Source organism: Hetaerina americana, unplaced genomic scaffold (genome assembly GCF_022747635.1).
Source record: "Hetaerina americana unplaced genomic scaffold, ioHetAmer1.1.p SCAF_697, whole genome shotgun sequence".
Taxonomy (NCBI): Eukaryota; Metazoa; Arthropoda; class Insecta; order Odonata; family Calopterygidae; genus Hetaerina; species Hetaerina americana.
This window is the reverse complement of record NW_027287313.1, coordinates 1-22,552: the sequence shown is the minus strand read 5'-3', so window position 1 is coordinate 22,552 and position 22,552 is coordinate 1. Positions and strand designations below refer to the sequence as shown.

The 22,552-nt window shown below is 39.9% G+C and overlaps 1 non-coding gene across 1 annotated transcript; it reads right to left on the bottom strand.

Annotated features, from left to right (window-relative positions):
* Positions 1-360: 360 nt before the first annotated feature.
* LOC139696135 (U5 spliceosomal RNA) lies at positions 361-477 on the bottom strand. Its single transcript, XR_011702589.1, has one exon. It is a non-coding gene; the product is annotated as a U5 spliceosomal RNA (small nuclear RNA).
* Between the last annotated feature and the right edge of the window lie 22,075 nt (positions 478-22,552).

The following is a 22,552-nucleotide window of genomic DNA, read 5'->3' as shown; positions in this document are numbered from 1 at the left end:
TTCTAAAGTTGAATATTGCTGACGCGAGAATCTTATAATAATCAGCAGGTATTTGGTGTACTCTCTGGTAGTAATTAAGCTGGTATTGCCCAAGGGTACATCTATGTATGAATAGATGAGGTTTCATGTTTTCTTTTGAAAGAAGTGAAGGGACCTACTATGAATTAATTTGTTGTATAAATTCAATTTACCTCTTCCAGCCCATGTACAGGTTTTTTTCATTATCCGCGTCAACTCCACGTCAGGTGGCCATCATTGGGCAACTAACGCACATCGTCTTCTCTCAAAACATATTTTACTGAATACCCTTCATGAAGTCTAGCGTTATGTATGTTACCTATGTAGTGGTTACCAATTATATGGCCCAACAGGGTTGGGCACAGTCAAAAATTGTCTTGTAAGACAGATATGATCCCCTCCACGGAAATCTTTAGTAAAAGGCGAAAGATTTATTCGCTTGAAGGGAAACCAGTCTGACAATCCTGTGGAAACTGAACAACGAGGTTTTAAATAGACTTTTTGTAGAACTCGTGAAGTAACTACTATGGGAAATACAAAATTCATTTCATTATAATGGACCATTATTTGATGTAAACCCTATGAATTAGAGTATAATGTATTTAATTGAGTCATTTTAATTCTTTTTACTCCATTTCACACTTGTAATAACATTAAAAGACACTAGTGTCAGGCAATTTTGGCAAAGTAGCCATCTCGCGGAAGTTGCCTAACCTCCAAGAATTGGCATTTTCTCGCACGGGAGGCGGGTTATTTGATTGCGAATCTGGTGGATGTGCAGATTATTACAGATGTTATACACTCACGTTATCCACTGCACAAAGAATAAATATGCACTACAGTCTACATATCTGCCTATTGTAATGATTAATTAGATTCCTACTGAAATAACATTGTTTTATTACTGTTAAAACTTTTAAATAATGGCCGTCACGTTAATCATTATTGGTATGACTTGAGGTATAGCTACTTGTTTGAAGCTTAATTATTATTCATAGCTTCCTTGAGAGGTATGTTTAATTTTGTTTCTTCGAGCAATCTGCGCGATTCTTTTACAATTAAACATTTGTGTATTTTTCAATGATGTTAGTGGTGTATTTTGTAACCATTTCCACTGATGATACATTGAAATGTTTCAAACAGATAATTGGTTGGTGATTATGAGACTTTTAAAGTTAAAGTTAAGGAAAATTATTGCATTGCCATGCTTTTTCATTCAAAAATCAATCAATCAATCAATCCTTTTCGCCAAACGTACCATTCGAGATCAGCTGACGGAAATTTCCATTTCGGCGCCATATCGATTCCCGTGTTTTAATTACAGTGGAACGTGGATTGGAACGATTGGATTAAGAAATGGATTCCACGAACCAGTATTATGGTAGTACGAATGTTGTCACGAGTTTTTTGGTGAAATCTTTAGTATTCTCAATTTTAGATATGAATAAATTGTTAAAAGCGTTCATCGAATCAGTGGAGACCATTTTCTTAATCGAAGCGAGCGTTGTATAGTGAAAAACGCTCTGCTTCTTACCTCGGATCGATGGTGAAGTTTTTTTTGTCGTGATATTTCTATAAAAGTATCATTTGAAAATGTGGATGGATGGTAGTTGATTTGTATGCAGGCCATGTCTAAAATCCGACGACTGGCATGTTAATGTATTCGATGTGAATAGAACAGATGGTTTATTAGTATTTGAGATAATTCAGGACCTACTGCAGATAGAGGTGAGTAGTTGACCGTAATTGCATCACGTTTAACATTCATATCAGTCGGTAAATTTTGATTTGAGCTGGTAGGTGAATTGTATTTCCCTGAAATGACTTAGACGTTCCTATTAATATCATTGTATGTAAATAATGTATCATACATAAGTTGCACAAAAGGCAATAGTACGTGGACTCACTTGTTCGTGATATTCACTAGATTTTTGGTGGTTTTACTTTGTTGGAGTTGTAGCAACTATGCTTAGTGTTGAAACTTATAAAATACGCAATTCCAACCACACCTTTTGCTACGTATTATTTATGCAAAGAGGCTATTAATATAATCTTATGAAATGCGATCTGAAATAGTGCGAAGTAGAGCGTCTGTACCTTATTTCTTTTGTGTCGACCTATCTTTGTTCTATCAAACATATCTGGTGGTAGGGCTGATATTGTCCAATATTTGGCTAATTTATCAGTTAGGGTGTACGACTGATATTGTACGAGGCATGCTCGAGAATCGAATCCGGACCATTTGGTCAGTAGCATTGTGCTCTAACAGCTGAACTACCTCGTTCCCCGTTTGAATGATAACTTCGGCCAAATAGGCTTTAAAAAAAGCGGTGGTAGCAAGTTTTCCTTGCAAAAACATTTCTTTTTTTGTCTGTGACAACTTTCGATTATGTCTTTCCGTAGGTGCGTTCATCAACCGACGCACATGAGACGGAAATAGTCCTTGTCCGCTGATTTCTTTAATCCTGCTCCTTCCGATAATATTCTTCCTCCGTTAGCAATTATGTAGCGAATTCAATTGAGAAATAATTTTGATCATTCACAAATTGTTATCAGCCTGCGTAATATTTGGGTGCGCCTAAGACGACTTTGTTGTTTGTCCCAAACGACCAAATGTTTATTTTTGAAATGTGCGGCGTTTTTACGTATTTTTTGGTTTGAATGTCACTTTGGTGTGATCTTGAGGAATTTCCAAAGAAATCAGTTAAATTCTAAGTACGTATTGCTGCTAATAAATGAAGCAGGATGTTATGAATGGTATGCCTTATGTATATTTCATCATAGTTGTCAATTATCACATTTCACTCTTGACGCGATGTTAATTTAAAACTGTATAGCCATAAATATTTCTAAAGCATTAAGCAATGAAACGCAGATGCCTAGGCTTCAAATATACATCACTGTGGCCGCGTAATATATTCATCTACACCCTGCAAGCCACCAAAAAGGTGTGTGGCAGGGGGTGCAGCACCAGTAGGAAAGGGTAGGGGATGAGGGGATTAGGGTTTTTCAAATGGATGGGGAAAGGTAAGGGGAATCTGCACACACAAAAAAAAAATATATATATATATATATATAAATATTAGCGTATAACCCTGCGCAGTCGCTACCTTGTAGGTTAATACTTATTATGTCAAGCCGGATCCTGGGCGATTTCGATTAAAAGAATTCTGGTCTCTTATTGTTCTCGGAAAAAATGACCATTTAAATCTGTCTGTCCTGCAGTCAATCTCTCTAATCTTACATTCGTGATCCCTCCGCCCGTAATACGTTGGGGTTCGTATTATGTTCTTGATGTCATCGGAAAAAGACCCATCTTTAAATGTTTTTAATATGTTTAATCTATATTGTAAACGCCGCTGTGTAAGGGAATCCCAGCCTGAATTTTCTGGCAAAGTAGTTACGCTACTGCGTTGGTCATAGCAATTTTTCACAAATCTAGCCCCCCTCCGCTGAACTCGATCCAATTCCGAAATTGAATTAATCTTTGAGGATCCCATATACTGGCAGCATACTCTAGGCGGGGCCTGACTAGGGCAAGAAAACATCGTTCCTTCACTTTTTCGTCACATTTACCCAGCACTCTTTTTACGAATCCCAATTTTTTTATTAGCGCGACCGCATATTTCCCGTATGTGCTTTCCCCAGGACAGATCGTGAGTAATTGTTACACCCAAGTATTTAAAGGAATCTACCCTCGCGATTTCTGTTTGCTTCACTTTGTAACTAAATGGGGGGGTGTTACTCTTTTCCCAAAAATGTATGAATACGCATTTCTTCAAATTTAATTCCAATTGCCATGTATCGCTCCAAGTCTGGATTGCATTTAGGTCGTTGGCTAACGTGACTCTGTCATCTAGACTCCGAATGTCCCCATAAATCACCGCATCGTCAGCAAAAAGACGGAGCCTGCTATTAACCACGGCGCTGAGGTCATTTATGTAAATAAGAAACAAGAAGGGGGCCTATGACACTTCCCTGTGGTACACCCGACGTGACCTTAATAGTATCGGATGATACACCTTCCAGGACGACTGTTTGAACACGAATTTTTAAAAATTGTCTTATCCAGCATAAAACACTCCCGTGTATTCCATAAGTTTCCAACTTAGCGAGTCACTTGCAATGAGGGACTTTATCAAAAGCTTTCTTAAAATCTAGAAATGTCGCATCAACTGGAATATTACTTTCACCGGCATGCATTATATCATGAACAAAGAGTGCGAGTTGAGTTTCGCAGGATCTACCTTTACGGAATCCGTGTTGGTTATTAATCAAGAAATCTTGGTTATCGAGGTACCTCATTATGGAACTAACGAAGGATGTACTCAAGAATCTTTCAGGATATTGAGGTGAGCGATATTGGCCTACAATAACTGGGGTCCTCCCGGTCTCCATTTTTAAATATGGGACTCACAGAAGCTATCTTCCAGCCGCTTGGCACGCTTTCTTCTGCTAATGATTTCTTAAATATAATATTAAGATAAGGAGCGATTTCAGACGACAGTTCTTTATACACGCGAGCCGGTATCTCATCAGGTCCCGGAGATTTGTTTGGGTCGATATTTTTAAGGAGTAACTCTATTCCGCGGGTGGAAAAGTCGATTGCTTGCATTGGCTGTAGAAATGTTTCCGGAAGGTACTCCGGTATATTCTGGGAGCATTTGTTGAAAACACTGTGGAAGAATGAGTTAAATATGTTGGCTTTATCTAAACTACTTGTTACTTTATCTCCTTTTTCGTTGTTCAATGAGTTTACGGTGGACTTTTTTCCCTGCACATCCCTGACGTAGGACCAAAACATCTTTGGGTTATCGTTTAAAAGCTCACTTAATTTTTTCCTTTTGAATTCCGCTAGCGCCTTCCGGAAGGCCTTCTTGGCAGTGGACCCAGATGCTTTGTAATTCTGTAGGGTTTCGTTGATTTTATCAGGGGAGGAATCTTTAACCGCGTTTTTCATTCTGGCATGGCACACCCTTTGCCGTCTTAGTGATTTCCGAACTTCAGAGTTGTACCAACCGGGTTCCTTATTCTCTCTTATATATTTACTAGGTATGAATCTCTGTGTTGCGGAACGTGTTATCGCAAGAAAATTATTCAAGGTATCCTCGACACTCCTAGTTTTGTTTAATTCGTCAAATCTTAGAAAGGAACAGTTTAACCCACGTTTTAGGCCCCATCATGGTCAGCTTTATTGAATAAATAAATTTTTCTCTTAGGTTTGTTAACTTTTTCTACGCTTAGGGAAAATTTATCGTTTACAGCCCTGTGATCACTGATTCCATCAATAACTCCTACATTTAACTCTTTCGGGTATATTAGTAGCTAATAGATCAAGAATGTCCTTTCCCCTTATTGGTGAAGTGACTAATTGATGTACGGAATTTGAGGTGAACGCCATTAAGAGGGACTCGCATAAATCCTTGTCTTTACCTCTATTTATAAAACTGTACGAATCCCAATCTACTGTGGGAACATTAAAATCGCCACCGATTATTGATCTATGCTCATTGTTGTGGGATGTAAAGCTTTTTATCTGCCTTTCTAGATCTAGTATAGAGTTAACGCCAGCATGGGGTGGTCTATAATACGCACAGACATATATTTTTTTCGCACTGGGTATTTTTACTGAGCACCAGACACTTTCTATACAGTTATCAGGTAATAACTCAGCTCTACTGATGGTAGAGTTTTTAACCGCGATAAACACTCCTCCTCCGGCTCTATTCTGTCTGTCGTTTCTATAAACTGTGAAGCACTTGGGAAATATTTCGCTGTCTGCGATATCATCTGTTAACCAACTTTCAGTTCCTATAATTATATCTGATTCTGAGCTATGAAAGGGTGGTGAAATCCGGTATCTTATTTTTTAAACTTCGGCAGTTAAATATTCATACGGAAATTATTTCTTCGTCTAGAATCTTCTTTGTGTTCGTTGCGGTCTGCTTTCTGATGATGCTATTTATAAGTCTTTTGGGTGTCTTAATACACGATCGGTCCATATTCTGATAGGTGATTCTTTCTTTTGTCTCATTAGCTGTGTACGTACCTCGAGAAATTTCTTTAGGTAACCTAGTAATCTTTTCGGATCTGTACCTGGAAGCAGCGTTGGTGCCGACATGGGCTACTAACCGCAGCATGGAGCAGTTCGTGCCTTGGAACGCCGCCCCCACTGCAGCCGTGGCGTTAGGAATTAACCCCCTAGGCATGCTGTAGGATGTAACCCTCTGGTTCGTCACGTCCCTATCCGACCTCTCCCGCAATGGGGCCACCAACCGCCGGACGTTGGAACTCCCTAGCAATAAGACCCCCCCCCTCTGGCCGAGGGGAAGGGGTCGCCACCGGGCGAGAAGGGCTGGCCACCGTCGCCTCCAAGACCGACTTATTAGCATTTGCACCCGGGACACGAAACTGGTGCTGCTTGCGGTCCGGGAGGCAACGGGGCGAGCCCCCGCACCCGAGGCGGCCACACACCCCGTCAGCCTGGAGCAGAGCTCCGCCACTATCCTCTAGCGCGGCGACGCGGGCCCTTAAGAGCTCGCTCTCCGCCGCTAATTTCGAGTCATGGGCGGATGACCTTCGGGTAGCCATCCTATTCTCGATTACTTTTTAAAAGTTAATATATGTTTTAACGCCTAGGTTTTACACTGTGATAACTCGAGTGGCGTGGAAAATGTACCATTATTCAATGTAAACCCTATAAAATAAATTATAATTTATTTTATTGAGTCATTTTAGTTCTTTTTACGCCATTTCACAGTTGAAATAACATTAAAATGCACTTAAGGCAGACAAATTTTGCAAAGTAGCCATCTCGCGGCAGTTTGCCAACTTCCAAGTCATGGCATTTTCGCGCACGAGAGGCGGATTGTTTGATTGCTAATCTGGTGGATGTTCAGAATATTACAGATGTAATACACTCAAGTTATCCACTGCACAAAGAATAAATATGCAGTACAGTCTACATATCTGCCTACCGTAATGACTAATTAGATTCCTACTGCAATAACATTGTTTTAATACTTATAAAGCTTTTAAATAATTTCCTTCGCGTTGAGCATCAATGGTTTGACTTGAGGTAAAGTGACTTACTGGCAGCTTCATTATCATTCGCAAAATGCTTGAGAGATACGTTTAATTTTGTTTCTTCGTGCAATCTGTGTGGTTCTTTTACAATTAAACCTTTTTGTCTTTTGCAATGATGTAAATATTGTAACCATTTCTACTGATGATGCATTGAAATGTTTCAAATAGATGATTGGTTGGTGATCATGAGACGCATTACAGCTGAATTAAAGGAATTTGATTGCATTTCCATGCTATTTCATTCAAAAATCCATCTATCCTTTTCACGAAACGTAATATTAGCGATCAGCTGACGGGAACTTTTGTTTCGGCGCCATATCAATTCCCTTGTTCTAACAACAGTGGAACGTGGATTGGACCGATTGGATTAAGGAATGGATTCCACGAACTAGTGTTTATAAATACCGCATCTGTTAATTCTTAGCTTACAAGTTGAATTATTTGTTCTAACCAGAATTATGAAGGAAATAATGACTTGCAAACACAAAAATCTGTGTACAAGTCTAATTTGGAGGTTCCGGAAACGTAATATACATTTTATGTAGAATACATCGAGTGAAGTGAATAATATTTTAGCTTGTTACATTACCCGTTTTGTTTTACATCGTGGATTTTATTATTTGTAAATAAATCTGATACTATTCAGCAGGATGGCAAGGGTGTTTGACAGGGGTGAATACGCACCAGACTAATTTTGGCTTAACTTTTATGTGTCTAGCTTCTACAGTTACTGTTATATTCATTAGGGTTGAAAATCTATCGCATTACAGTTTATGATCTCAATTTTTATTCCAGGCCACTAAAGTCTAACGCCACCGTGCATTTAAAATATTAAATAATGTCTGTACTTCGGAGTTCGGAAACTGAGATGTTCTGAGCCAAGCATATATCCCTTTATTTTTTTCTCTTAGGGTTGCTATTTTATCGTAGCGAAAGGTTTATGCTGATATAAATATTGTTATTTATCAATCTTAGGAAATTGATGCTAAATACGTGAAAAAGTTTCTCAGTCAGCAATTACATTGAAATAAAGTACCGTAGTCCATAAATTTGGTGCAAGTCAAGTGTTTGTGCCAATCCCCAATCGTTGTAATATTACCGTTCGGCATTTTATTAAGGACGTTTTCCACTTTACATCTCATCTCTTTATTTAAATAAGATGCACGGCATAACTATGCAAATACGAACTTGTTTGCGGGCATTTATTAGCACATCAATTCATGTCCAAGAGTTAAACTTTTGCCGACCCTATTAAACCCAAGTTCTGTGTTAAAGTAATCAGGTTTGCCATTTCATTAATGTATTCTCATAATGTCATTCACTCACCTTTTATTATCTGCAACATTTGATAATAACATTTGTGTATTTAGTGTACTCTCTGTTCTCAATTAGGCTGGTATTGCCCAAGCGTGCAGTTATATATACGCTTAAATGAGGTTCCATGTTTGATTTTGAAGAAATTAATGAAGCCTGCCATGTATTTTTTTATTTTGTAACTTCAAAAACCTCTCTTAGACACTGCAGCGGTTTGTTTTATCATCTGCAATAATCACATGGGCCCCATTTACGATTCCCCCGCTTAATGTGTCACTGCCCCAGTCTGGAAAAGAACGCGACCTGCGGGAAGGACTCACCACAGCCGAAGTGTAGGTTGGGTTGAGTCAGGCAAAGGACACAGCATAATATCCGTTTCAGTAGTCCGGATAGTATGCCTTCTAAGTCGTGGCGGTCAATCGATCTGGATGGCATTCTGTCATATTCATCAGATCGTTAAGAGTCCAGGCATTGTTGGAGCACTCATTGACTGTCCTACTTTACAATTTATTTATCTATCAACTTAATTGGGTGAGGTTGAGACTTATAGTCCCTTATTCTACCTGACACTTGCTTCGCAGATATTGCATTGCAGACATTCACATACAGCCAAGCATTAGGTGGAGGAAAATACCCCTAGATGGGAATGAAACTGGCAAACTCTGGGTGGGTAGGCAAGGAGGGGGGGGATATTAGCAATTAATTACCCTTAGTACAACCTTTGTTAAAGTATTCACGGGGATACTGGCGGACCGCCCCTCTGCCTGGGCCTATAAGGGAAAGAGGCTCTCCTTCCCCTACCAGAAAGGCTTCGTCCCCACCACCGAAGCCTGCTTTGAGCACAACTTCAATGCTCAAGCAGACCTACGGCTGCAACACTGCAAAGGGGACGGAGATCATGCTGGCATGGCTGGACGGTGGATGCCTTCCGGTCAATTAATTCCACACCCCCACATAATCTGTGTACTCGCAGAAATGGGGATGCCAAAGAAGGTGCTGGGCCTCATCTCCGATCTGTACACCAAGGAATGATCTTTGGTTATTGTGGAGCTGGGAAATCTGACTGCTTACCCATTAGGGGTGTAGGGAGCAGGAGGTTGGACCCAGGACCTTGGAGCCAGGCTGAGTGATGATGGCAGGGGGGATTTATATCTCACCCATTCTTGTGTGTTCACGGCCTCAACTTCGTCGGAAACAATAAATTGCTGCCCATTGAGTGAAATTTTCTCAACAACATTCCATTGAAAGCAATAAAAACTCATTAAATTGATGAGTATCATGCCTGCGTTTATTATTTCGAAATTTAGTACCAATGTAATTATAATATGAATTCTCTCTCCCGGTGATTGTAGTCCTGTATTCCTTCTTAACTGGTTATGCATCCACTTATTTATAAATAGAATTTGTTCATATTTGATGTTTAACATCCTTTATCAAAGGCAAATGCGAACTATCGTGGTTTTAATACGACGTGTACTTAATCTGTTGTTTTGCTATTAATTTCTTTCAGAGCAATGTGTTCATTTTCTTTGTTTCTATCATCTGTAATTAATTTTATGCTCAATTTATGCAATTATTTAGTCATTAACATTTATCTTCGAATGATGTAGTATATTAATTTAATCCTGGCTTCCATCGTCGGTGGGCGGGGAAAATCGGACCCCATTAGGTGTGGCAGGGAGACCCCTGGTTTCCAAGGTCAACATATGCTCATCGCCCAGACGATTAATAAAGAACAGATGGACAGACTTGAAGAAGTAAAGCACATCCTTGAAATTAAGATACCTTTTTTCTAGAGAGTCAGCCCGGGCAAACACTGCAAAGGCCAGTTGGCGAATGCATTCATTCACAAAGTCAAACTGATTACCCTCCCCATCCTGCCGTGACTCATCTCTTAAAGTGTCCATCTGTGTCAAAGGCCCTTCCTCTTCGAGAACATTGTCTAGAACATCCGGAAGAAACTTATTAGCAAATTTCACCTTACCCTGACAAACTAGTTGATGAATTATATTGATTGTTGCCCTTAAAGCAGGACGTTTGATGCTCAAGGTTCCTCTAGTCGTCCGGTAAATGCAGCTGGAGACTAAGTATTCCACGCTCTCTTCGTGCCGACCCAAACCAATCAATGTAAGACCACGCACATGTTGAAAACCTTTAGATATGGTATGTGCGGTCGGATTGTCACCCTGATCCAACTCCCCTTCAGTCAGATCTAATGCCATTTGATGTAGACCTTCGAGAGTCGCGTTGTATGCCAACTTCATTCTGATCTCTCTCGTCTTCAGGTGTTTCCTGCCTTCAGGTGTTTCCTACTTTTCTCTCCGAATTAGCAGTATGACCTCAACCCCAAATCCATCTTCTTCATTTTGACCAAAAGTAACACGACCACAAACTTTGGAATGTTGGAAACCCTTCTTCTGTCCAAAAAGTTTATATTCAAACAGCTGAAATCGTGACGTGTACATGACGATTCCCCAAATCAGTGAATAACCTTGTACCGCAAAACGAAGTCGCGGCCAAATTGCAGACTCATTAATTGTAGGCATGTTCCGTTGTAATTACCCTATTACAAATAACTAACATCAATTAATTGGAAGAACATATATTCTCCAGAAAGGCCCCGCGAAAGAATCAAATAGTTGGCAAAAGAGAAAAGGTCGGAGAAAGAAGAAAGTTTAGGAAAAATGTTTTGCATATTATTAGGATGCATATCTGCTGATTCACTATCCAGGTTTCAACATTTAGTATCATAAATATATATATATATATATATATATATATATATATATATATATATATATATATATATATATACTGATACTGTAAAGAGTTTAACCTCCCATATATGCCGTTGGTCTAGCTTGTGTTTAATAAGGATTATACAAATGGCTTTCATGAGAAGATGTCTTGAAAAATAAACTTTTTTGGGGATTACAATGTCTGCTTTCTTTTCCTTTCCTTTTGCAATTTGAAATTCTGAAGGCAATTATGGAAAGTTAGGATAGCACAAAATGTTTCATTTAGATTTTATATTACCAAAAACATTCTATGTCATTACATTAAATTTTTTAGATGACGAAGACTTGGTCAAACCTCAGTGGCATATTCCGAAATGATGATTGTGCAACACAGTTAGAGATATTGGAAATAACGTACACAATGGCTTTTTTTAAATTTTTTATTCTACAGACCTTTGGCTGAGTTTCCTCGGATTTGGAAAATTGTGAAATGTTAACTGCGCGATTGCCTAATATGATCACATTCCAGTTTACGCTTGCATAAATTAATAATAAACACCTTATTAGTTGGACAATTACCAACTCTCTTTTGTACATTTCTTTTCGTGTTCATTTCAGCGACTTCCTTTTGCTTGATTTATATTTGATGTGGTATTCATCTCTAGTTGAAATGCTAGGTCTGCGAAAACGTTCAGGCGCCAGATGAATTGTCGAGGGCGGACGAAATTGCGACAAGGCGGGAAGGAAACAATTGAAGTATTACGTCCGTAATCTCCTTAACGGTTGCAGAAAGGCCGACGTAACTCGTCTGTGTAATATCTTTTCGAAGTTGTGTGTCTGTGTTGAGATGGCGAGAGGCGATTTTCTTAAGAGTTTAGGTCGGAACACTTGGGGAATAAGATGTCTTGGACATGCCAAGGTCCTAGCTCAACCGAGAGATAAGGAAATAGATACATCTCAAATGCACGGACGTCAGGGCAAAATAATAATTGCTTCCCCCACACTTATTACGCAAAAGTTGTACACATGAAGGAATGGCAGAAAAAACACGAGATTTAAAAATAAACATCTTTTGACGGCAATTATGAAAGACTGAATCAATTGAACAATTCTATATGACACAAATAACATGGATAGAAACAATAGAAAATAGATATATTGCTTTGAAAGAAATTATAGCGAAATGAGGGATTGAGTTAATTTCGAATTTAAACCAACCATAGTTCATATTTTACTTCGCAAAAGCTAGTTTCAAAAAAAAAATAAGAACATAATTCAATACATACACACTTTCGGGAACACAAGACTAAAATCACCGGGATAGAGAATTTAAAATGAAAATACATTGGTCTTATGTTTCGGAATAATTGTTTTGTAGGGCACAACACTGCTCAACTGTTGAGATTGAGCCGTACTTCCCTTAGTGTTGCTTGGTAACCTCAGAATAAACAAATGGTTTGTTGATAGTGTACGTGGAGGTGTTACCCCCAGCTATTTCATATGTATCAATTTACTTCATGGGAGTGTTAAGGTGAAAATTTCTCTCCATGGGAAAATAATTTTTTGCGAATGAGGAGGTGGAAGCCGTGAATATAAGAGAACGACCGAGATATAATCCCCCTGCCATCATCGCTTTGTCCGCAGGTCCAAACTTGCTTTTAACATTTGGAAGAGATTTCAAATGGGTGGTCAGACCCTTTTTTTACGGCCAAGGTACTCGGAAAAGGTGAGGGGGGGGGACGGCTGATAATTCCCCTTAATGCCTAACTCTTCGTAGAAACTCAAGATTAATCAATCTTTCTTTTGTTACATAGGATCCCAGAAAGCTGATGTCGTGGAATTCCTCCCCCTGCTCGTTTGGGGAGATGCCAGAAGGATAGAAAGAGGCCAGGAATGTGCCCAATAGGTAACAGCAGTAGGGGAAATAATTGGATTTTCCAGTTCTAGTGGTAAGTAGAATTTAGGGGTAACATGAAACTAGAAATTTCTGAAAACATACCAGGGAAAAGTGACGAAATATTCAAATAATTGACTGAAAAAATTAGATCAAGGAACCCAAAATTTGGTTGGATAGTAAATGTCATTGAAAGACGACATTAAAAATATCATTCCATTAAAATTAATTATCTTACTGCCTAAAAGGTAATTCTTAAAACCTCACCCGCAAATTCTTCCGATACCGCCGTGCATATGAATTGAAAACGATATGAACTCGCGTGTATTCTGTGACGATGTTGGAGGTTTTCCCCATCGTATCAAGGTAGGAAATATTAAATCAATTAAAATTGGAGAGATTAAGTGCAGCACAGATAGGTGGGTTAAACATATTTTTAAAGATCGCGCTATTGGGGAAAAGTATTTAGGATTTATTTCATTAAATGACTACACGAAAAGTGAAAAAAGTATTCCAGCAACCTCTAGTGAACCCTATCTTCCATATAATTGCGAATCTTCGACGTTGTAAATTTTAAATGCATTATTCTAACCCTCATTTTTAACAGCACCACTCCGGTATTCGCAATCATGGCCTAGTAGCAATGCTATTCCCTAAACTACTTATTTCTGGCAATCACTGCGTCATCAGCGAATAATCCGAGCCAAATATTTACACCATTACCCAAATATATATCATAAAAACCCATATTACCTTAAGTATTCCAAATGACAAGAGTGGCATGATGAATAATGGACCGAATAACGTATATAGTATCAAGAAGTCCGTTATTGCACGAACTCCTTTAAAAAAAAAAAACTGATTGACACAGTCAATTTGAAGAGGGGATGTTGAATTATAGCTTAAAATATTAAAACTCGGCCAGTAAAAACTTCGAAATCAAAATATATTTGCGTTTTAATAATGAGACTCGTCCCTTGTTTAAAATTAGTGTGACAGCGTAATTAAAATGATACTTTTGCCAGAAGCTCTAAATGAATATTACATGAAAATATTAAAAACGGCTGCTGACAGACATTTTGTCGGGGTGATTACGGTGGGTATTGAATAATTTTTTCTTCAATTATGGCAACGCATATGACTTTCAAGTATTCGATTCAATGAAGGAATTTACAACTTTGCTATTTTACTCTGTTGTTGTTGGAATGCTGTCAACCCTGGAGGAAGCAGGTTGCACAATTTTGGCTCCTTGGTGCATATATTATATCACCAGGCACCACTCGAATATGATGCCCTTCTTGCCTGAATGTGTACGTCAGGCTTAACACGTGTGTCACGATGATGATATGAACTTGTGTTTTGTTGTTTTAGGCGCGTGATTTCCTTGATAAAAGGAAATTAGTTTGCACGCATAAAGTGAAGCCACTGGACTAATTTGCAGCGCACGAAAATGAGGCCTACCATTCGAATTTACCAAATTCACAAACGGTATGAGTGAGCGAGCTATTTAGACGGCTAGGAACAAAGATGTGGATGACTTAAACTTCGTAATTCATTATCAAATCGTTGGTACTCTGAATTCATTCTGAATGTTTAAACTCTTTGGATGCGCCTGCCTTACCACCGCTCTGTTAACAGAGCGGTGTTGCTCGTATTGCGACACCCAAAGGACCGAATGTTACTAATTAGTCGTGGTGTTACTCTGCACGAGGCTATGAAAGCAACCGCTTTCTTGGCGGAATGTGGAGTGAGCGACCGCATAATGGATTTGTTCACCATTAATGCAATTGATTGTGAAGCCATGAAGAGTCATGCCAAGGAATGTGGTGGAAAAGTGATAACAGTTTAGGATCACTACCCGGAAGGCGGAATCGGAGAAGGGGTCCTATCCGCAGTTTATGAAGATCCTTCCATTACAGTAAGGAAACTTGCTGCCATGGAACTCCAACGGTCTGGCCCCCCTGATTTGCTTTTGGATAAGTTTGGAATAAGTGCTAAGTGTATTACTCTGGCAGTTTTACAATTCCTGGAGAAGAAATGAACATTTTTAGTACAGTATAAAATTTTCAGATAGCGCATCCTCGAGCAAAGCATTTTAAAAAGTTTACATTACTCATTTACTCTTGTATCGTACGTTGAATAAATGGATTGGGGTCAATTATGGCATGATTACGACGTGTTTTATTGTGTTGTGACCTCATTTTCAGCGTTGCAGACCTCCTAATTTCGTTCTCCCTAGCTTGAAATTGTGTTAATTTACACGAAGACATGGACCGTATTCGTAATATATCCGATGTTTGTGAATAGTTCTAGAATATTTGAGTCATAAATCAGTACTGAATGTGTCCTAATAATACGTAATAGTTTGCATCTGTCGTATAATGTTTTCATGGACAACGTAGCATATTTGCGCGTGTTTAAACTGTTGTCATTATGAAACAAGTGAATAACTGAAATGAGACGTGCGTGTGTATTTACCGCTTTTTTTTTTGAAGTTTTACAATGATTTTTCCCAGATAATTGCGACCAAAGCAAGCGTTTAATTTATTCTTATCTTATTGTGAATGTTAAACGATGTTGTATCAAACTCGTAGTTTTAAAACTAAGCGTAAATATAGCTTCGAGCAGCTGTGTTAAACTCAAGTCATCAACTTGTCACTATGGTAATATTCTTGGGTATTTTTCAATGTACTTACCCGAAAAAGTCCAATATATAGGACATATTAAAGGAATTAGCGACCATTGCGCAGTATTTGCTAAGTTTTATCGGTATTGGATCTGAAATAAGAAGCCTAGAAAAACAAACGCCAAGATGAAATATATTACTGATGATTTCCGTAGCGACAAAAAGGAGCGAGATCACTCATGATACCAAGAAAACCTTGGGCGAATGCCATGGATTTCCGGAAAGCTTGAACCGACTTCTAAAGGGAAAGATGGGAGGAAATTTCCATAGATAAACCAAAAGCAATCTGGTCCTACGTCTGAGAGTTTCAGGGAATTAAGTCAAGAGTTAAGCCAACATCAGTCATTAAATATGAATGCGAATGAATGACCAGGAGTTTGGAAAAGGCCAACTTATTTAATTCCTGCCGTCAAAACGTCTTCACCAAACTCTCCGATAACTTGCCGATTCGTTACTGCAAACTGACGCCCAAATTTTAAATCTAATTGAATAGAATAGAACTTTTGCAGATAAATATTACGTCTCGTAAATCCACCGGACCTAATAAAATTCTCGCTCGTGTATTTGAAAGCGAGGGTCGCGGTAGTCCATGGGGTAGAGCGTTGGACTGCTGACCGGAGAATCCCGGTTTCGATTCCCGGGCAAGGCACCCCGGTGGCACCTGCAGCTCCACCCAAGTTATGTGATTTTTCAGATAGTACCATATCTTCCCGGGAGACCACAACCGGCACAGTGTATTAAGGAACTGGCCCCCCTTAATACCCTGCTAAAGTGTGAATTTCACACGCCGTAAATAGGGCTTAAAATCCTGGGGGAACTCTACCATCGCCCATTAACCAAATAGATCTTTAAGGGTTGATTAGTACTGTGTTTATGGTTTATATTTAAAGGCGCTAGCGTTTGAAATTGATTAAGAAAATTATTAAGTAGATAGCAAATAAGTTCTTTTCAGCCACCAGGCGAGAACACGGGAACACTCTTATTAATAACCTATCAGGAAAATAGAGTTTATTATGTAGACATTTCAGTTAGCCCTTCATAATTTCAAAAATAACATATATTTTCATGGTATTACATGCTCTGTAGGAACTCATCACAGTCTAAAAAACTATACATGCGGGAAAAGAAATGCTTAGATATTCCTCAGATATATTTTATTAAACACGACCAAGGTTTTCATTCACAGAGTCATCATCAGGGTTGATTGCTTTCTGTTATCTTTCTATCATCAGGACGATCTGTCTGTCGCCACTGACGGGGACTTTGTCAGTCGAAACCTAGGTCGTGTTTTTATTAAATATATCTGAGAGAAAGGTCTCTCGCTCGTGTGCACAACCATGCGAGTCTTCAGATTGCCCTTCGTCGTGAAGGTCTTTCCGCAGATGATGCAAGGGTGAGGTCTCTTCCCAGCATGCAACGCCACGTGCGCTTTAAGGATGTCTTTTCTCCCAAAACTCTTTGAACAAGCATCGCACGAATAAGGTCTGTCTTCCGTGTGCACCGACATGTGTTTCTTCAGGAAGTAGTTTCTTGTGAACGATTTGGTGCAAACCCGGCACGAATACAGTTTGTATCTGGCACGAACGGCCAGGTGCATTTTCAAACTGCTCTTCTGGGTTAACACAAGCGGCACAAATGTCTCTTACCCACAGGCAACCATCTCCATGTCCGCATCGAAACAACGATTATCCACCAGTCCGGCACTGCGTACTACACCAACCGGCTCCGATCCTACCGGGTTAAATCCGTGCCGAACAAAATTATGCCGTACGTAATCCTCCCGCTTCATGTACCCCACGAGACAAAGGTTGCAATTGAAGTAATCCAATCCGACATGTTTCCAAACGTGCTTCTCCATCAATGCCTTCGTCTTTAACACTTCTCCGTACATATCGCACTGAAAAACTGATTCCTTCGAAGCCGATTCGACTTCCAACCGTCTACAATGGTCCACTGCGGCACCCCATCCCCCTGAACTGGGCCCTGCAACACGCAATCCAGCGGACGCAATCAAAGCCACCTCTTCTCCTCCCGTGAGCACAAAGCAATCCGTTCACTCCTGCCACTCTCACTCAATTCCATTGATCTTCACTTCATCTCTTTCCGTTCTCCCGCACCCGACATTCTCCCCCACACAGCATCGCTCCACCGAGGCCGTCATTGAGACTCTGTCGTCTTGGTGTTGCTCAACAGATGGCACCTGCACAGGACACGAGTGAATCCTTTCTTTATCGCAATGCAAGCGGTAGGTTTGGTGTCCTACGAACAAGAAAAAGGGTGGAATTAGCGTTTGGGTGACGATCAAATATCCACATCCTAACAGGGCCAATGTTTATACACACATGAGCGCAAACGCAACATTAAAATCATACAGAGAAGGTTTAAAATTTGCGAGTCCGACTATGAAAACGAGATTGCAGAGAACCGTTAACTTGATTGCCCCTCTGTTTGTTGAAATGGGGCGAGGTGAAATGAAGCGACAAGTAACAGGTATAAAGATAGGGAACACACATTTATCATTGAGCATGGTTCTCATTCAAAGGCAAGGCATTTATCAATAACGAATAAACCAGCTAATCAAATCCGTCTCTCTAGAAGAAATCTGCAGCTGCCTTTTTACATATTTAAACCAGTTGTTCTTTACGGGCTCAGTGTTTGGGTGGGATCTGACTTCAAAACATGCGCTGAGCACCAATGGCCTGCGAGCATCCATTCAGGCTAAATTGCATTTGAAGTGGATCCCCGTAAAGTGAATCAGTGCCAGTGCACAATGCAGACAATGATTGAACAGTGGTGAGGCATCAAATTTTGTGTTGGACGGGGGAAATAGTGTACGAAGACGTGGGGCATGATTCGCCAAGCGCTCAAGGATGAAAGTATGACACAAACCGCAGTAATTTAAGAGGGACGAGCTTATTAAATGAAGAACACAACACTTCCACTGTTTGTTATTTTTGTACGACTAGTTTATAATGCTAAGGTGTCATTATTAGGTACAAATTAATGGAGTCGCGGACAATTTGTATACCATTCAAATGTTGGGGACGGGATGGGTGAGGGAAAGGGGAGGAGGTTGTGATATGCGTTGCTTGGAAGGGGAAGAGGGGTGTTTAGTGTCAGGAAAGGTGATTGGTAGGGTCACAGTGGGGTGGGGGGGTTTGTCGGGTCTTTCTGCGATGGAAAGAGGCACTTCCAGGCTCGGGGAGAGGTAATTCAAACAATAAATCGTTGAACAAATGACCCTTTTTCAAATTCTTTCTGATTTCCAGCTCTTCCCACTTGTCCGTCGTCATTCCTTTGTCCATCTGGTGTAAGAGTTCCGGGTTGAAATCCCTCCCATGATGCTCTTCCCACGGATGATGCTTGGCGAAGTGTGATTGTTTGAGGTCACAGTTTCAAAAAACAGCGTCCATGTTCCTCCGCCCGTGTTTTTAATTATCTCCCCGTTTGGCCTTGTATGTGTATAGCACTACAGTCCTTACAGGTTAAATTATAACTGCCATATTGAAATGAAATTAAATAATCAACTTTGCACATTTCAATATTTTATGCAAATCCCATAAAGTTATGCCTGAGACAGCACATTTTATAAATGCCAGATATGCCCAGACAAGGAGTGTTTCAGTAGTTCATTTCGTTGAGGAGGAATGTTACTTCCACGTGCCAACAGGAGTTCTTCAGAAGGTCATTTTGTTGGTGGAGACGGGAAGGCTGTGTGCAAGATGGGTCCTCAGACTTGAGCAGCACCAGAGGTGTGAAGATGTTTCAATTGAGTGTTTAGCCAAGTTTCACGGCAACAAAGCAGAATTTTTGCGCCGTTTCATGACCATGGATGAAACATGTGTCCATTACTTCACACCCAAGACAAAAGAACAATCGAAGGAATGGATTCAAAAGGGAGAACTCTCTCCAAAGAAGAAGAAGACCATTTCATCTGCAGGCAAGGTCATGACGTCGGTTTTTTGGGATCCGCGTGGGAAAATTTTCAATGAATACCTTGAAATAGGAAAAACCATCAACAGCGAGTATTATGCAAACTTATTGCAACATTTTGGAGCAAAGAAATCAAGCAAAGGCGATTCCAAGACGAGATCCACTCCTTTAAACTCTGCATTGAGCCCTTGTCAATCATTTTGATTGAGAATTACCGCGGGTTTTATTTGAAATAGCTTTTGCATTATTGTAAATGCAAAACAACCATAAGTCAACATGAAATCCAAGATCATATTTACTTTCAATGACGTGTGTTCATTACGTGGGCCATTTACCGGTTAATTCGGTCGCGAAAGAGAGATTTCAATGCACTTGAGAAATTTAATCGCCCTTATGGAGTATGATCTGGGTTAAACTGTGGACATGCATCCGAGGAAGGCCATTCCACATAATGATGACCAACGTTTGCATTTACTGCTGAAAGAAATATGTCCGATTGCAATACCTTTTACCGTGGATGGCGGATTCGGAAAAATTTCCCACCGACGATCGGAAAACCCTGGACATGACCTTTCTCATTGTTCATGGTGGAAATAAGACACGAAAGAAACAGCTTCACTGCCTGTAACAAGAGTTTCAGAGGCTTAGAATAATACGGGAGAGTGTAGCTGCGAGAGCAAGAATTTTCGTAAAACAATGTTTACGATTCGTTCATAGAAAACAAAGAATAGCTCAATGCGTTCCGTAATTTAATTTTGAAATTTGCGGCAGTTGGTGGGTTTGGTTGTGGAAGGGCAGTGTGGGAGTTGCTTCAGTTGGAGGGAGGGTTATTTGGAAGCAAGCCCAGAAGGGACAAACACTACGGAATACAAGCATCTATCAGCCTGGTTTGGAGGTAAGAAAACTTTTTAATCACATTTATACTTTACCTAAGCATTGGCAATGAATCAGTTATGGAATCACTGTTAGATTTGATAGCCATTAAATGTTACATTATGTGTAAACTAACCTCGAATCATCCGTTTGGAAGTCGAATAATCACATATTTCTTCCTACTGGCTATATGTTTGAGAATTGTTGTGTTTTAACCTTTTTATTTCTATCGCCGTGTGCTTAATGATACACGTTGGCCCATTTAGTATTATTAAGTGATATGTAAATTGATTCTTCTTTACAATTCTCAAAGTTTAAGTCGTCCGCCGTAAAAAGATGTTTATTTGTTGATTTAAAACCTTAGTATTTAAAGCTTAAGAATCACTGTTTATTTAATGTCATGGCAACGGTTCATAGCGTAACTTTATTTGCAATAACCTGAATGTATATTTGTTCATTAGTCAGGGTTTTTGTATGTTACACCTGTAATACCTTGCTATGAAGTGAGTAATTAGTCGATTTCTGTGTGGATAAACCGATATAAAGCTGTCACAGAAACGCAGTTGGCTAAATAATAACGAAACAGCTAGTACATAGGACGTAATATGATAATTGTCAGTGATTCCCACCGAATGAATAGCAAGAAAGCAGTTTTGGAGTTTCAAGTCCACATTTCTTTTTGAGACGACCGCGGCGTCAGTTCAAGGAGTTTCTTGTTAACCCCTTTCCCCAGTCTTCTTCTGAGAATTATGTTAAACCACCCCGCCCCCTGTCTCCCTGGCCCCGGAATTTTCCATGGTCGCGTACGCAGTACGCCGAGCTACGCACTTCTACCGTCGAACGACTTCTACCGTCGCGTACCACAATCTCCCCGGCATCTCGGCATTGATTACATATTGAAACCGATGGAAAGGGCACTTTTCCCGTTTCTTCGTAAATTATGATGCAATTTCACCCATTCCTAGCCGACTTCAAACAGATGAGTCACTAGCAATCGCGCCGCAAATCACTCAACAATGGTGTTCTATAGATACGACGGAATTGACATACGCGTCGCTTCCGAAAAAATAAAATAATGTAATTATCTCGAACTGATGGAATTCCAGCCTTTCTCACAATTACCACAAAAGAACATAAGATAACCTGCATTTATCATAATGGGGCGAATATTAGCACAGTCTCTTGACTCACAAGGAGTTCTTCTGAAAGTAATTTTTTTGGTGGTAAATGTTACTAGATGCCGAGACATGTGTGGAAACAGGGAAGGAATGCCTTTGAAAAGCCTAAAACATTGACTCTAAAAAAAAAATACGTCGACTTGCGCATAATATATGGATTAATTGTTCAACAATTTTCCGCGAAAAAACTTAAACTCTGGCATTTCTTGGGGTTTTTCCTTGCTTTTGGACTAATTTCGAGGTTTATATTGGTTTATTTGGTAACAATAAACAATAATCAAGGCTATTGAAACATCTTCGTTTGATTTGTGTGAATTGAGAATTGCAACTTTGAAGCCAATTGTGTGTTGAGGGGGGGAGGGAAGGCAGTTGTAATCGCTGGATTAAGAAGGATACAAATTTCTAGAAAGGGAGAACTGCCTTTCAAACGCCTTAAACATCGTCTCTAAAAACAAAAGAACGTCGTCTTGCGTATAATTTATGGATTAATTGTTCAACAATTACCCGCGAAAAAACCAGGCCGTGGTTCGTCGTCGACCTCTTCCTTGCCCTCCACGAACATCATGTGCCACCGAAATATCATGTTTCTGGACATGGCTGACTCCCCGTCAGCCTGGTTAATCATACCGACAGTTTCGGTAGACGATTTCCCAAGCTTTACCGCAAATTTGATGGAATAACGCTGCTCCAAAAACTTCGGCATCGCGTTCCGTGACGTGGGTCGAGCGTGGAGGTTCGCGTTAACAGAGCTCCTCACTACACCACAGCTCGGAGCCGACTGCCTTTTTCAGCGTCGCTTGCCAACATACCCCCCTCCAATATATATATATAT